At 38.9% G+C, this 17763-nt stretch overlaps 1 protein-coding gene across 2 annotated transcripts in view; it reads left to right on the top strand.

Annotated features, from left to right (window-relative positions):
• Positions 1–17763, top strand: part of LOC120523294 (Down syndrome cell adhesion molecule homolog) — a 668946-nt gene that overhangs the window by 290833 nt on the left and 360350 nt on the right. The window lies entirely within an intron of this gene.

The raw sequence follows: 17763 nt of genomic DNA, 5'->3' as shown, positions 1-17763 counted from the left end.
ATATAACATAGCTGGTCTCACTACCGTCCTGTAGACCTTCCCTTTCACTCTTGCTGATATCTGTCTGTCACAAATTACTCCTGACACTCTTCTCCACCCATTCTACCCTGCCTGCACATTCTTTTTCACCTGTCTTCCACTGTCCCCATTACACTGTACTGTTGACAGTATATCTTTTAATATTTAAAAATTCCCCTCAATGTGCTTATAGCCAGCTGCCTTCTCTTTACTCTGCATTGTGACTTTTTCAATGAAATGTTTGGATCGCTACACATGATGTAAATTTAAACAGTTTAGATTGTGCAATTTTTGTTTATTATTTATATTTGGTACCTTTGGTGATAAATGCTCAGAAACACTTACCCAGTTACATGCTGCTTAGTAAGTGGTGTTTTGATTTCAGAGGGAAAACAGCATTTTTATTTTAATTATAATGATGAAACTGTATATCTGCCTCGTGTTTCATTCTATTTCTCTTGCACCCCTATATCAGTTGTTAAGTGCAGTATACATTATATTATTCGTCCATTATCCAACCTGCTATATCCTAACTACAGGGTCACGGGGATTTGCTGGAGCCAATCCCAGCAAACACAGGGAGCAAGGCAGGAACAAATCCCGGGCAGGGTGCCAGCCCACCGCAGGACACCAACACACACCCACACACCAAGCACACACTAGGGACAATTTAGAATCGCCAATTCACCTAACCTGTGTGTCTTTGGACTGTGGGAGGAAACCGGAGCACCCAGAGGAAACCCACGCAGACACGGGGAGAACATGCAAACCCAGGTCTCCTAACTGCGAGGCAGCAGCGCTACCCACTGCGCCATGTGCCGCCCCAGTGTATTATTATACTTTATATTACCCTAGGCCACATAATAAACATGCTTAAACTGTGCTCACATATGTTGTAAGAGAGTGGATGCTAGGTGGCCCTGTTGCCCCTTTTTTACCCAACAGACAAAAAATACTACAATCTTTCACAATTATAAAACACTATTCTCTCCTCCTACACCTCCCGACTCCGGCTCGCTTGCTAGGTCCTTTATATAGTCCTCGACCCGAAAGTGCTTCTCTTCCGTTCACGTTACTTGGTAACACTTACGGGTCAGATGGAGAACTCAATTATTTAATCAGCCCAGAAGTACTTTGGGGCTTCCGTCCTCATGACTTCCTAGTAGCTGCAAGGGAAGCATGGCTCCACAGGTTCTTTCACAGCTCCCACAGCACCCAACAGGGCAGAGAAACTGGACTCCAAGTCCCAGGATGTCCTGCAGGAATCCAGGGCACCACTGCACTTCAGGGGAGCTGCCATCTAGCATTTTGAGGGAGGCATTGTCCTGGAAAATCTGCCTTCCCCCTTCCTTCTACCTCATGGGTGTCCCGGCAGGGTTGAGCTACCGGCCATCTGTCACAATGTCAAGATAATGTCTCTGTTAGTTTGTCCTAACAAATGATAGCTTTAAGCAGTCTATTCCAGTTTTAACTTTCTGTCCCTCGCTGTGTTCTCTAGCTTCTTTTCCTTTCTCTTCAGACTTTCTCTGCCTTTCACTTCATTCTTGAATTCATACTAGCTTAGAAATGGGGCTCTTAAACCACATTCAAGAGCTGCTTACTAACAAAGCCCCACTATTACTTCTCATCCTCCTAGAACACTCTTAAACTGCTCTGGATGTGCAATACTGGGCTCCAGGGGCAAAGCTAGAAGCCAAGACCCAATTTATATTAATCGTCAATTGTCATTCATTTGAGCTGCTGTTCTTCAAGGGACCCTAACATCCCATCATCCTGAACCTTATGCTGACTGTCAATGAATCAAGTTGTGCTAAACCTTAAGGTGGTATTCCATCTCCTGGAGCTGGCCCCAAGTTCAAAAAGCAGTTATAGAATTTAAAAATAGCTAATGGCTTGCATACACCGTTATTTCCAGACACCACCACTTGGCAATTTTAAGGGTTGCAACTGCTGAGCTCCAACCTTGCTTTAAATGGCCAGGCTGGCTCGAGTCTCCCTCCTCACCACTCCAAGGTACATTTTCGTCATAAAGAAAAACAGGGAGCCCTGTATGGTTTTTGATGTTTCTATGCTGCTGCCGCCTAAAGGCTCGAGGGGACTCATACCCTGTCTCCTTGTTTTTCCCCATGGTCACAGGACTTGGATTTTCTTTATAAGCTTGAATGCCTTAAACATTTCACTTTTTCTGTTTTTAACTCTGTCTGTGTGTGTATGCACTTTTTTTTGTGTCTTCTCCCACCCCCCCTTCACAAATAAGTGTTTCATTGTCATCTTTGCAGGTTTATGTCTCAGTACTTTGCTTAACATGTAAGCCTTGCAGATGTTGACATTCCCCACTCGATTCTGCTATTCCACTGCAGTCACTATAGAACATTTTGCCTCAGGCTCCTGATTAACTCATACACAGAGGAGCAAAGACATTGTACTTCTAGCCTGCTACATTAAAATCCATATGTGATTTTTTTTTCCCCTGGGGTTAGTGGTTATGAGAGCAGGGATCATAGTTAAATACGATTGCATTTCTCAATGGTATGATTATAAAAAAAATGAGAAAATTGGAACATCCTCTTTTATTCTCAGGAGACTGTGTTCCTTTAATGTGGGTAGTGACATCCTTTCACATGTTCTTAATTCTGTGAAAGACAGGATGATTTTCTATGCTACAGTATCCTGTATATTGTGATTTCTCACACACACAAAAATTACAAGAAAGATGCAGACGTCAAAATAACCAAAACCCAGGCCAATGTTCCACTATGTCTGGACCCCAGTGCAGTCCTTACCTCAGGCACTCTAGCTTCAAACTCTAAAGGCAGGCTTTTCACCTTGCCCTGGATCTCTTTTTAATACGAAAAGTTTCAAAATATTTAGAAATGTCAATTCAAAATACAGGATGACTGTAAACCTCTTGTTAAACAACACCACAAAACAGAGTATCCTTAATATTAATGACAGATTATTAATAAATCTAAAAAAAGAGACACACAAAACAGACAGGGTAAGAAAAAATTAGCAAAAAAAAAATGAAAAAGAGGGTTTGTTTAAAAGGCAACCCACATGACACAAATCCAATCTATATTTCAATTCTCAAATACACAAGAACAGAGCAAATACATTAAAAAAAATAAAACAAAACAAAAACTTCCTGATTTCACAACTATTTACAATGTCCCTCTGAAGAGCCTTCACCCTCTGCTAGAATATATAGGGTGAGAGTGGTCCATCACAGTTACATCTGGAGGACCCTCCTACTAAGCCTCCACCCAAGGAATACAACACACATAACTGTTTTTACACGATAAGTACAAACTGAAAAATTCACATAAGATACAATAGTAGCAAAAATCCTAAAATTACATTAAAAAAACAAAACCTTTAAAAACAATCAATATCTACTCTATATGTATTGTAACAAAAGGCGCTATATAGGCGCCTGACCTGACACAGAAAGACACAGAGGCACGTCTAAAACCAACAAGACTTTTTTTTTTTCCCACCCGTGGGCACACGTCTTCCCTGTGACCCACAGACAATACATAGTACAAGCAGCAATCACAACAGCACCAAACACTCTTCTCCTTTACCACCACTCCTCCACAAGCGTAGTCCTCTTCCTCCCGACCCTGGCTCCTTGAGTGGTGGTGACTGGCCCTTTTTATAACCCACCCGGAAGTGATCCAGGTGCTTGACCACCTGGTCCTAATTGCACCTCAGGGTGGGGCTGAAGATTCATCCAGCCAGGCTGCTGAGTCCATGCAGCTCCCCGTAGCGGCCATCAAAGCCCCCAACCAGGCTGTAGAGGACTCCATCTCCCATGGGGCCCTGTGGGTGGTGGAGGAATCACCGTCAGCCAGGGAGGCTGCCACCAAGCGTCCCGTTGGGGATATTGGACTGCCCATGATGGCTCCCTCAGAACATAATCAGCAGGGGCGTCCCTGCCAGGCATGGAACCCGGCTGTCCTTCACAGTATATTTAAAATCCTAAGCCTAAAAGTGCAGTGATTTTGTGTAACGATTTTATATGACTTTTTTATGTCAGGTTTTTTGCCACTCTTTAAATCGGGCTTATTTTAAAACCTACATATATATGTTTGGTATCATTCTTTTCAGAATTTATTGAACTTTAATCTGATAATGTTAGATTTTCAGATTCTTATTCTGTTTTTAAATTATAAACTAAAAAATATTAAGAACTTGCGTCCCGCGAGACAAGAATTTGTGCCAAGAGATTTAACCATGCCCAGGGCCGAAAATAAAAGACAGAATAGATGACAAATACAGCTGCTGTACAGGCTTTTAAATGTTTGAAGCATGGCATGGCATGAGCAGCAGCTCAAGCAAAGAGGTGGTAAAAAAAACAAACTATTTGCTTCCCATTATATCACCGTTTAAGAGGGGGTTTCGGATGAGCGACCACGTCTCCTTGGGGTGCGTACAGCCCCCCTCTTCACAACACGAGTGGCAGAGACGCGAAGTGGCTGCCTCGTAGCGCAGGCAAGTGGAGTTGACGAGCGAAGCGAGCAGGGAGTAAGCCCGCCTAGTTAAAGGATTTAATATTTACAAAACTACAAACCATAAAACTAAGAATTAACTTGAGCCAGGCACTGACCCTGGCTGGACCATGAAACCTGGCTGGTTAGATCACTTCAAGATGATTAAAAGAGCAGGCTCAGTTATAGGATACACTCTGAACCCCCAAAGGTAGTAACAGAGAAGAGAGTGAAGACAAAACTGAATGCCATTATGAACAATGCTACACATCCTCTACTACTAACAACTGAGAACCTTCAGCCAGAAATGTGCGTCAAAAAATTCTACTGGGCTCCTTTATGCCTATTGCAGCAAGTCTTTGTAATGCCTGCTCTCTTATCCTTAGCCAAATCAAAAGTTTTCTTGTTTTTGTAATTCTTGTGTGTATCTGAGGGTTGATGTTGTTTTTTGTGTTATACAGTTTCATTTGTCATTGTAAAAAGCAGATTTTGTTCATGCCAAGAGGTATATCAATCGGTCTTTCAGTCTAACTAGTTTAATATTGTTGCATCTACAAACAGTTTCATTTTAAGAAATGTGAAAATTGGAAGTTTGAATGGTTGAATATAAATGTGTATAGTCCGTTATCGAGGTACTAGTCTTTATGTATAGTACCTTCAGAATGCAAGCTGTATTGTCGCAAGTCATTAAGTCATTAAGGGTAGTACTAAGATGGCACAAGTTTAAAATAAAAAAAGTCTTGCCAAAACCAATATGAAGAGAGAAAGACCCACCTGGTTGTAAGAATGCATTTCTAATCACTATTATGGGGAAGTGAAAACAGCTACTGGGTGGCATAAAATGGTAGAAAGTGAAATTTCTCAAAATGGCAGTTACTAGGTACTAGAGAGAGGTGGGCTATTGGGACTGATGGGCAACAACCATCCCTCAGAGGTAAAAATGGGGCTTTATTCCCTTTGCAAGAAGACAGAAACCCCTGATAATGGCTGAGAGATAGAGACAGAGACTGGTATTTAAGCAAGTGGATGAATTACCCATTAAATATAAAGGGGGAGTAAAGCCTGTGTAAGCTAGGCCTAGGGAACACTTGGGGTTTGATTGTTTTGTGTTCTTCTTGTGTTGATGACTGCTTTGTTTGTATATCATTTCCATTCCTACAGTTTTTTGCATCTATTGTGGATGTACAGAGATGCCAGGAGTGTTCTGTTTTATTACATTATATTCAACACAAGTGTTTCTATAAAGTACATTCCTATATAGAACTAACATTATTATGCATATTTCCTATTTCAAGTGCAGAGTGCTGAATATATACTATAGGTTAGACTGTGTGTTTTTTGTATGCATTTACACTTTCTATGCTTTAATTTCATAGTACATTGAGACATTAAACTGAAAAAATGAAGTTATCCTAAAGCTTTTGACTATTTTAGAAAAGGCTTTCTTACTGCCACTCAACATGTCAATCCTGCAGCTCGAAGTCTTCTCTTCACAGTCAAAAATGATACTTGCTGACTTCAACCACTGTGAAGCTAAGATTGAAGCTGTTGTCCTGTGAGGTGTCTATCATGCAAACTGTTGACTCCCAGAAACTTCTGTCTTCTGATTCTGTTGTAGCTTTGGGTGTGCCAGGTCTGTTCCTGTTAGAGTTTCTTCCAGTTTTCGAGCTCCCTTTGATGGCTTAGGAAACTGTACTCACTTGCAATTTCTATAAAGGAAAGACCTACACTTTAAGAGTTATACTGATCCATCTTCCTTTAAGTGCCTTCTTTCTTGTCATTATGATAGCAAGATCCAGTGCAATATTGTTAAAATTATGCTTCAGATTTGTGGCAACACAGTTAGTTCCAACACTGTTTTTATCATACAAAACTTTGATGAGTAATCAACAAAAGGTTAGGACACCTGCAAGAATTGTTTGTATCCACGTTCAAAGTTTATATAACTTCCATTGCTGCAGGAAAGTTGTAAGTTGTAAACTCATTACTTCTTCACTGAAAAAATTTACAACTCTGTATAACTCTGGAAATAGCATTATATATGAGTAAGCACTGTCAGTATACAGCTTACTTTTGTGTCCTTTTTACAAAGGACAGTTAGAAATTAGGAAAATCTGTTGATCACTTCAGCGGACCAGGGGCCTCCTGTATAAACAGTGCGTATGCACAAAAATGTTGCGTAAGAGCGTTTCCACACTCAAATCGCGATGTATAAAACCTAAACTTGGTGTAAAGTCACGCACATTTCCACGGTATCAATCGAACATCTACAGAATCTGAGAAAGAGAAGTATCGGTATACAGCATCAAGCCCACGCTGCCTCAGCCATGCTGTCTATTGAACTGCTTTCACACGGCAAACGTTTCAAAGCCTTTCCTGTATGGACCTCGCGGTTCAAAAACGGTTTCATCCCAAGAACTATAAACGCACTCAATTAAGTGCTCCTTGTAGAACTGTTTGTACTTATAAGTAGAATTACCTCACTGTAAACTTGCACTACAGTTATAATATTGCACAACCTGAGCCACTTTATAAAGCACCTATTTACATATGATGACAATATCATTTTTAAGATGAAATGCAGCAAAATATGTTTATTATATTATGCAGATAAAACTTTAACTTCATTTAAATAATCTATATTGGAGCCAATCCCAGCCAACACAGAGAGCAAGGCAGGAAACAAACCTCAGACAGGGCTCCAGCCCAGCACAGTTATCTATATTGTTAATAATTAAACATGCCAGGATATGGTGCCGCATCGCTTTCGAGCCGCTGGCGCTCCTTTCACAGATTGTTCCTGCCTCACGCTGTATTCCTGCTTGTGCTGGAAGAATAGATGGATAGGATAATTAAACACGTACTACGAACATATTTCAATGTTCCTTAAAAGTTTTGAAGAATCGGCGTTCTAAGCTTACAGATGGCTTAACGTCTATTACAGAGCTGAATGTGTGGCGATTGAGTATTTGGGGAAAAAAAATTAAGGACAGGAATTGGAGGCTAGTACGTTTCTAAGAGACAGTACTGCTACAATAAAGTTTCATCGTAGGTCACACATGGCGCAGCAAGCATCTTGCATGAGATATGAACAGTCACTGCGCCAGCGTGTTCCTATGTTTAATAACATGATTTAACTCCTATCATCATGAAAATTATATCATGTATACATCTCATTATTTTAATTATTAAGAGAGCTGTAATATCACGAATGTAATGGATTCTGTGTCCTGTCGGAGGAAGATTAAGCATGGAAACACGTAGTGATTTACACACATAGAGCCTATAGAAGATCAAATACAAAACAAAGCATTTAACATGCGACTTTAATTACAATGGGATTTGAGAAACTAGTAAATTAAACGATTTTAAAATGAAGTTTATGATGTTCTACTTTAATGACAAAATGAACTACATGATTAAAGTGGAAATTTCTAGATTAAAGTTGACATTTCGTTCTTTTTTCCCCACTGTGTGCCTATTTTTTTTTTCTCTTTACCCTAATAAGCTTTCATATGACACTCAGACGGTGGGCTACGACTCGCCTTTTCACTGCAACTTTGATATGTGACTTTTTTATTTCAAGCACTATGCGACTTTGTGAACTTTAGCTTTCAAGTTTCTCCGACACTGTGTCACTCGATCAACTTCCTTTTGTTGATTTATACCACTGTTTAAACCAACAAATAGTATGTTTTTCCTTTGCCTCCACTTGGTATTCACTGAAACTCTAATATTTTCCCCCGTGCTTTTTCCATTGTCTTTTCATAGAAGGCTGAGCTTAAGGGCTATTTATATTGATTTGCATATTCAAAGAGGCGTAATTTTGGGAGGAGTTGGGGTGGGACAGCAGGCTCGTGCACATACGTTACTTTTCATGCTGACCAGGATTTACACATCTCGTCTCTGATGCCGACGTCCAAGGTTCGATCCCGGCAAGGGGTGCAGTGGAGTGATGTACACGAGATGTGTACGCCTGATGAGCCCAAATAAGGGCGAAATACATGTCGTGTACTCTTCGCATTATTTGACAGTAAACTATGTAACATTCTATGATCTGCTTCTCTCAACTGAGAGGGAGTGGCGGATGTTTGCCAATTGGCAGACCAACCACATGCGTTACCTGGTAGGTAACCACCCATACATTCAGATTGGGACACAGACTACAGATGCTATGAATATAATATATATATATATGAGTTACCTCTTTATAAAGCATCTCAGACTTTTGCTTACGTCAATGCTAATGTGAGCTATGAATATTATCAGCTGTCCGCTAGATGTATTTTTATTGTTCTTTGTTTCTCATCTAGCCATAATTTTCTTAAGACTAAATGTCGTACTAAGCTTTTTGTACTCCACTTTTTTCCCCCTATTCCCCATTAACTTTTTTTGCTAATCACTTCGATATATTACACAAGTCAGTGTCACTAAAAATTGTACACCTCTGTCAGACTGGGTTGGTATCCCAGGTCTGGGGTCATTGTGTGGAGTCTGTTCTTCATCATAATGTCTGTTTGCATGGGTATAATTTGACTTTCCTCCCACTTTTGACAATTATGTCAAATTAATTACTTATGCTAATCTTGCACAGTTTGAGAGAGTGTAGATGTATTCATGAGTGTGCCCTACAATGAACTGGTGATTAAATTCAGGGTGACTTTCAGTCTTGCACCCAATATTGCTGGAAGAGGCTGCAGTTCTGTGCAACTCTGACCTGGATAAGTGGAATAAAAGAGACGTGTATTGGTAATGCTGTTCAGTTTATTAAATGTGTTGGGTGTGGTCCAAAATAAAATAATTTTTACTTTAAAGGAATACTCCACCCAAAAATAATAATTTCATAGGTTATATGTAATTCTGATTGAGCGAGACCCAGTTGTAACCAACATCGGACAATGGTAAACGACATGAAATTGAATTGAGCACAGAATTATGGGACAATGTCTTTCCTGTTTATCTTGTACTAGCAAAATACCCGCGCTTCGCAGCGGAGAAGTAGTGTGTTAAAGAAGCAATGAAAAGAAAAGGAAACATTTTGAAAATAACGTAACTTGATTGTCAATGTAATTGTTTTGTCACTGTTGTGAGTGATGAGTGTTGTTGTCATATATATATATATATATATATATATATATATATATATACACATACACACACATAAACATATATATATATATATATATACATATCTATACATATACACATATATACATACATATATATCTACATATATACACACACATATATACACACATATACATACATACACACACATATATACACACAAATACATATATATATATATATATACATACATACACACACACACATATAAACATATATATACATATACATACATATCTACATATATACACACACAGCTATTTCGTATCAGTGCAACGGTTGACTCCGCTCTTACGTGCAATAACAAATCAAATCATTCAGTTGTCTTTGCTCATATGTCATTTTAGAGCTGGACGCCTGGCATCTTTTTTTGGCCACAAGTTCGTTTCTGTTCGGTGTGAGGTTCTGTGTTGTGGAGATTCTCAGGATGGATTGCAGGTGCTCATCAGTGAGGCGACTCCTGTGTGCTGTTTTGTTAAGTCTTTATCACTGAGAAGAGCTTCTCACACAGATATGTGCTACCAAACATGCACAAGGTTCGAGCCGCATGTAGACAAACTTTTTTTGTTCTTCAAAGTCACCAAAAACAAACTCAGTGCGCAATAACTCTAGCTTCGCAATAACTTACCGCGTTAATCAAGTCTACCTTATGATGCTGCAAGTGTTCGGCAAGGCAGCTGAAGCGCTGCATTATGGGATCTGTAGTTTATTGTGTTACCAGCGCTTCATATACCCGGGCCATTAATAACAATAATACAGTATATAAAATGATCTCGGGCGGATATAATTACACGCCGGGCGGATGTGGCCCGCGCCCTTGAGTTTGACACATATGGACTAAATAGAACTTGAAAAGATATATTTTTCAAATGTGATCGCGCAATTCAGATAGAGTTGACGCAAGACTACAGCCTGCATGCCTCAATAAGTCATCCTCCCTCGCTCTTACTTTTTACCGTTCATCTAATGAATACACTGAGTATGGCTTTACCAAAACAATCATTGATGGCGAATAAAGTATCCATTATTCGAGTATGTAGAGCGGGATATATATATACATATATATATACCCGCGATCGCAGCGGAGAAGTAGTGTGTTAAAAAGGTAGAAAAGAAAAGGGAACATTTTAAAAATAACGTAACATGACTGTCAATATACAGTATTTGTTTTGTGAGTGTTACTGAGTGTTGCTGTCATCAAGGATTTGATTATCATTATTTCTTTCAATCAGGTTCGTATTTGTAGGATGTGTTGTGTTCAAGTTACATTCCGTGTTTTTGTCAATCGTTGTAAAGATGACAGGTTTCATTCATCGATTCGTTTCTTACTGCATCAATAAACAGCTCGTCTTCTTCTTTATCTGAGACCTGACACACTGCATGCACGGGTTTTTACACTGTCTTCCTTTAGCGGACATTGACTTTTCCACCGTGTGCTTTGTTTCCACAGTAGCTGCATTTATGAATATGCTTATCAGACGCTTCATATTTTTTGCTGCCTTTTCAATTGTGTAATTCGGTTTTTGTTCAGCGCTCTTTGGAACTGTTGCCTTTTATCTGTGCACTGCATCAGTTCACGTGAGCCACTCGGTGTACTTGCATCGAAGGTTCCCAGCTGTGCTGGTGCCATCTCGTGCTATGTCCATAGCTTTATTTAATGTTACCTTAGTCCTGGCACTTAAAACTTTCTCTCGCAGTTTCGCTGAGTTTGTGTCAAACACCACCCTGACCATCTCATCTTCCTCTCCATAAGCACAGTCCTTCACCCGTGAATATTTACCCGTGGCAGTTTGCTATTGGATTGCCGCTGACGGACGGCCTTATATGGGCAGGCACTAAATTACAAACGCCAGCGCAGCCTGTCTATGAACTTAATTTAAAGTGTAGGTTTACATCGTGCTTTGTTTCCGAAGTAGCAGAACTCATGAATATGGTTGTATATGTCACTCGCTCGCTTCTTATTGTTTCGCTGCCTTCTCAATTATATAATGCATGTTTTCTTGAGCGCTTTTTTGAGGTCTTCCTGGTTTTCTATGTACTGCGTGATTACGTGGGAGGCTTGATGATGTCACATGAAACTCCGCCCCCACGGCATTGAAGCTCATCTCCATTACAGTAAATGGAGAAAAACTGCTTCCAGTTATGACCATTACGCGTAGAATTTCGATATAAAACCTGCCCAACTTTTGTAAGGAAGCTGTAAGGAATGAACCTGCCAAATTTCAGCCTTCCACCCACACGGGAAGTTGGAGAATTAGTGATGAGTCAGTGAGTGAGTGAGTGAGGGCTTTGCCTTTTATTAGTATAGATGCCCAGTTTTCCAGAAGTAAGTATTAATAATATTTTAGCAAAAAATGCATACATTTTGCATGTTTTGCACATACAAATGGATAACGGACTCATGGATTATGCAACATGAGTTATGTGAGAATTTTTCCCCATGGATGTTTTTCACATAGTTTGCCATTATCCTGTGTCATTCACTATTGTGTTCCATTCAATCGGAATCATCGTAATGTACATTCTCCATGAAAACATGAGAACTAAAATTGTCCTCTGCCACTACTATAAAATATTTGGGACAAATAACATGTAAAAAAATATTTTTGAATTAAGTATTCTTTTAAATACAGCACCAACAATGTTCATTTTTATGTCACATTTTTATATACAGACTATAGCTCAAAGTGCTTTACAAGACATCAAAGAAATAGTTCTAAGAAGAGAAAAATAAAACAATGGACAAGAATAATAATACATAATTGACATACAAGAAGTAACTCGATACATATTTACATAAAATAGATATATAATTTGTAGCAAAGTATAATCCTTATGTATAGTATTTTTTGTTTCTAATGATGAGTCCGATAATCACATCAGATTACATATTACATAGTGCAAATAGCAAAAAAAAAAAAAAGGGAACAAACTGTATTTCTTAAAAAATTTTAACCAAGTTTGGGGCTTAAATAAGAAATGAAAGGGCATAATAATTTAATGCTCAAGAAAAGGAGTAGCCTAGATGAATATTACTGCTAGTGGCCACTAGAGGGTGCTTCTGCTGCCCAAACCCAGACACAGTTCTTTTTCCAAGTGGGAAACGCCTTCCCCATTTCCCAGCTGTACAGAACATTTCAAAACACAGCACACTACACAAACACAGCTCTCTTCTTCTGTCTCTCTTTTTTTTCTCTCTTTGCCTCCACTCCTCCTCCAGCAAGCTCTGTCCACCTCCTCCGGACTCTGGCTCCCAGAGTAGTGGCGGCTGGCTCCTTTTTATAGGACACCTGGAAGCGCTTCAGGTGTCCAACAAGCATCTTTCGGTAGCACTTCTGGTAATAAAGCCCTGAATAAGCTCTCTGCCCCAGTCCTTCCACTGTCGAGGTGTCCTGGCCGCCCGCCACATACTATAGAACAAGACCACGTCAAAGGTTTTGTATGTGTTTCACAGCAGTAAGCAACTAAAAGATGTAATGTAACAAACCCTAAAACAACGGGATTATTACCCTAACTGAATTAAAAAAAAAAAAGCATAAATAAATGAAAATATATATTTTTACAATAGTTTTTACTAAAGTTTAACAGATTAAGGAATATTTGTAATTAGTTTAATATAAAATGATGAAGAGAAAGCTGGTTTTCTTTGTGAACTTGGTATGTATGTTTTTATTAATCCCTTTTATAATTTTCATTATATAAACAAATTGATTATAATTTAAATTCTAAGCAAGATTTAATTTTTATTAAATTCTAGTTAATATGTTTGTGGTGTACATAATGTAAAAAAAATTACAGTGATAACCAGCATTGAAGTAATGTCTCTAAAGCAGTACAAACAATATTTTATTATGAAAGACATTTTTATATAACGACAGTTTGTATTTACATTCTTTATATAAAAAATGACTTACAGAAATGAGTTACAGAAAGAAAAAGATTTAGTTAAAATACATCATTTGGATTAATGAATGAAAGAAACAAGGAGAAAGAAATAAGTGTGGGGGGGGTTCGTAATCTGCTGTCTCCACGGCAACATCAATTCACATTCTGCAGGTACATCAGCTGTCAGTTAGCCTGCCACTGACTAAATGAGGGCTCCTGAAGGCTCTTTGTGCTGCAGTACTCTGACAAAAATAACTTGTGCAGGCTACAGTTGTGAAGGAGAATGGACAGGCTGAATAGAAAACAGATTCTTTGCTTTATTGAAAGCATGGATTTCTTTTGGGAATGAAAGAAGGAAGAGTACAGAGTCATGCAGGAGAGCATGCATATAGATTGCTTACCAGTTCGCTGCAAGCAGGTCTCAGTCAGCTTGGCTATTCATTGATTACATTCACATGCCCTCAGGCATAACTGCAGTCATTTGTTTTCACACAACTCCTATGATAAAACGAAACAAAGGCGTATATGTTTCCTTCGAATAAGTAGAGAAGGTATAATAATAAAATGATTTACTGATAACGATCCACTGGAAGTACTGATTTCTGCTTTCTGAAAATACTACGTATTCAAAACCATGCTGCAGTGGTTACTTGTAGGGGTACAAAGCTGGAGCTGATGGTGCTTGAGATTTCACGATACTCTTCCAAACAGACACTGAGCTGCAGTTGTTCTTTACAGAAATGTGAGCTACCTTTCCAGAGTAAGAACAGGGGGAAGAAAAGAATGTGAAGGAGGGGGAGTCGATTTAATAAAACATACTAAATTTGGTCATAAAGATGTTTAATAGCCACTGTACCGTCAGTTGAGTAACGCATTGAACAGTTTTACTATGAGTAAACCCTCGAGCAATTTCTTGTGTTTCCTGACGTCACTGTAGGGCAGAGGTAAGATGCTGTTGTGCATTGCAGAAAAAGCTGCATATTATAGCTACAGCCTAATGGACAGCTTGGGTGTTTTTGAGAAATAGATATATTGGAAAAATGGTAAAGCAGGGGCCCATCCTTCTGATTATACATAGCCAAGCTAGGAGCAGCAAATGCAGCAAAGAAGCTATAATTAGCATCACTGTATATCACTACTGTTTAACAGGCTTGTATGTGACCTTTATGGTATGGACATAAATCCTGCGAGTATCCATTAATTAGTCCATTGCAATGAATTAATGCTTTGGCCTTTTATCTCTGGAAATGAGACATGGAATGCTGCTAAGCCGTTTAGGACAGAGGAGAAATAGAAATGACATTGTTCTGATTCAGTGACCATGATAGAGCTTTTATATTTGAAAGGTTTAAAAAATGTATGTAAGGAAACCCAGAAGAGCAACAGCCATCTTCTGTCATAATCTTATGACTGCTGACATGCTTATTTTTGCAGCAGTAGCAGAACGTCTGGGCTGAGTGCATTCTTTATGATGGTGGAGGGAATTTGCAAGAATACAGTCCTTCGTAATGCCAGAATTGGCTATGTTTTTAGAGTACTAAATGTGAGTGCAAAGTCTTAGATGCTGTGAAATCTGCATGACCTCCGAGTAAAGGATCGCAGTGATACTTTACTATAAAAAAAAAAAGAAATACTGACTGGTATAATTATACCTTTATACTTAAACTTAAGGTAAACATTCAAAATTTTGTCTTTGTAATATGCTTGAAATATATTGTTTTGTATTTTGCTGATATGTAATATTAGATAAAAAACATGATATTGTTATCTTTACTGTGTTTTTAGAATATTTATTGCAATCAACATTGTGTACGTGGTTGGAAAATTAGCTCAGATATGGAACGCAAAAGGTTATGGTGCAGGGGATTCCTGAGACATAATTGCAGGGACAACTGCTCTTTTTAATTTACAAGTACAATATATAAATGATCTAGATAAGAATGTTACTAACAAGGTGTTTAAGTTTACACAGAAGAATTAAAAGCTTGGAGTACTGGTGGATATTCCAGAATCCAGAATTCAAACTTGGGCTGACATGTGGCCAATAAAGTTTAATGTCCTATAAATACTTGTGAAGTATTACATATTAAAAACATTAGGTATAATTACATGGTGGTGGTTCTGAAAGTAGTTAGGAGTCACAGTGGATTGCTCCCAATCCAGATCCAGATGGTGTACAGACACGATTAAAAAGAATAGGATGTTGGCTTACATGCAGTAGCACATTGATTTGGCTACAAGTTAAGGGAGGTTATTCGTAAGGATAACAAAGCACTAGGAGAACATTATCTGAAATACAGTTTGCAGTTTTGGTTTCCATATTACAAAACAAGGTATCACTGTGCTACATATGGTCCAAAGAAGAGTAACTAAGCCATAAGGTATGGAATTTGAATAAAAAATTGAAAGAGTTGAAGCTTTTTTGTTCAAGCACAGAGTCAGAAGTAGAATAATCAAAGTACTGGAGCTAACTGATGGTAAAATTCATACAAATGTAAGAAAGCCTTTTTCTTTATTCAGAGAACCATAGATATATGGACTACTTAGCCAGGTGGTTTAGTAGATAGTAGCACTTTTGAGGACCATCTCATTTCAACTTGATATTTTTGCAAAGTTAGGTGCAGTGGAATTGAAGAGCTACAGTATACTGGATTTAATGTTCTGTTCTCATTAAAAGTATGATGTTCTTTTTAAACACGCACAGAACTTTGTACTTGAGGTAGCTTTTGCTTTTGGTTTATTGTGATGTAGATTTTTCCACATTTGTTTATACATTTGTACGTTGAGAACCCAGACACTTGGATTATTGATTCACTATCTAAAAATTAAGATCATATTTTAGAGTGCTTCAGTAAATACATTTGACAGCTCATTTAGGCATAGAAAAGAGAATTCAGTAATGGAACTTTTTGCCTTTACTATATTCTGTGTGAAAGCCAATGTAGTCATCTATCCATGATCAAGCAATTTAATTCCAGCTTTTGGCCATAGGTGGATGGAGAATCCAGATATTGCAAAACTCAAGGCAGGAACCAAGCCAGGGTGAGATGGCTATACTTAATCATATGAAGCAAATTTACAGTAGCCAATTAACATAACATCAACATATTTGAGGTGTGGGAGGCCACCCAATTACGCAAAACTTAAAATACTCTTGATGCCAAAACGCTGTCAATCAAAAAGAGGTCCAGCCACTTTCACAGTTCTTCCAATTACCTTGCAGCAGCCCGGTGTCCTGGCCACCCCACTGCCCCATTCACTCCCAAAGATGCTGAGCTTTCCCAAAAATTACGATTTGAAGCATTTGTCCAATAAATGTCTAGCTTTGCTGCACTAAAAATAAAGCATATTGTGAAGTTCCATTGATGTCCAGTGAAACTGTACTTCAATGGGTTTTAATGAATAGTGCTGTCATGGGAATAAATGAGAAAAAACAATCATGTTAGACAGCCTGCAAGAAATTATTACTGATTCTGAATGAACTAGCAATGATGCTGAACATGTTCATTCACGCTCTTTGTAATAGCAACATAAACACAACAGTACATATTTGACAATTTTTTTGTGACATTTTAGAGGAGGTGGAGCTTCCCTTGTAGTTCAGTGTGTGTATTGTTATCACCAGGGAGCACCTCAGCTTCCCAAACACCTGACAGAAACAGGCTCTGGACACAACTGCAGTACATAAGAAGATTTATCTTTGTCTTCTTTTTCTCTCTCTATGTCTCCAGCAAGCTTCATCCTCCTTTCTCCCAACTCTAAGTTGTGGCAGGCAGCTCCTTTTAAGTGATCCTCAGAAGCACTTCTGGTGTTCCAAAGGCTTGACCCAGGAGAACTTCCAAGTAAGGTTGGAAACCCCACGAAATAGAGCTCCCCAGTCCCAGCAGCATCCCCTGGTGGCACGCATGGAACCTGACAAAAGCTGGGTCAAAGAACTCCAGTCCCCATGATGCCCTGTGGGAAACTGTGGCTTGCTGTCTCCCCCTGTCCTTCCACATGGTCCCTCACAATATGAATACAGGTATACTGTGTGTGTGCGTGTGTGTGTGTGTGGGGATATATATTGTGAGGTTTCTTTTGGGACCCCAAACGGGACGACACACCGAAGCATGATTGCTGCTTGAGGGCTGCTTATCCATCGCCAAGGACATACATTTAACTGGGACAATGTACAAATAAGATTTAAGGCCAGTATTAAAAGTGCCAGAGAGCTGGCCAAATCTTGGCTATCAAATGAGAACAC

This window comes from Polypterus senegalus, chromosome 2, assembly GCF_016835505.1.
Source record: "Polypterus senegalus isolate Bchr_013 chromosome 2, ASM1683550v1, whole genome shotgun sequence".
Classification (NCBI taxonomy): Eukaryota; Metazoa; Chordata; class Cladistia; order Polypteriformes; family Polypteridae; genus Polypterus; species Polypterus senegalus.
The sequence above is the reverse complement of the archived record's forward strand: the minus strand, read 5'-3'. Positions and strand labels throughout refer to the sequence as shown.